We start from the raw sequence: 650 nt of genomic DNA on the forward strand, positions 1-650 counted from the left end.
GTGTGTGTGTGTGTGTGTGTGCGTGTGTGTGTGTGTGTGTGTGTGTGTGTGTGTGTGTGTGTGTGTGTGTGTGTGTCAGAGTCTGCGTGTGTGTGTGTTTGTGTGTGCGTGTGTGTCTCCTCTTGTTTCTCCTTCAATCAGCAGGAGATGCAGGTGCCTCATTGTGGGATCCAAACTAATGGCATTTGCATACGGCCGTTTCCTTATTTACCCATTGAACACCCACTGTAATGACCTCGGCCATCATGACACACACACACACACTAGAAATCTTATAGCTCAGAGTGAGAAAGCTATTAAAATCTATAACAGCTTTGGCGTAAAATATTAATATTACAGGTGAAAACCTGGGAGAAAATATGACACAAACAGATGTGCGGCTCAGAATCTGACGTCTGTTTACAGTCGGAGCAGAGCGGAAATCTGCTGTATAAACATCCTGACGGACACACACCTCCATCTCTTCTTAAAGGAGTCACATGACAGAAAAACAGCACTGGATTCACTCACAAACCTTCACACAGAGGACAGCCAATCAGAGCACAGCTCATTTACATACAGAACTAAATGGGTTCAAATGTACAGTAGCCTGTTTGATTGTCAAGTGAAACTAAATGATGACCGTTTAATTTTGAATCCTCCAGAATAAA

The sequence above is a fragment of the Gobio gobio genome, assembly GCF_949357685.1.
Source record: "Gobio gobio genome assembly, chromosome: 17".
Lineage (NCBI taxonomy): Eukaryota > Metazoa > Chordata > Actinopteri > Cypriniformes > Gobionidae > Gobio > Gobio gobio.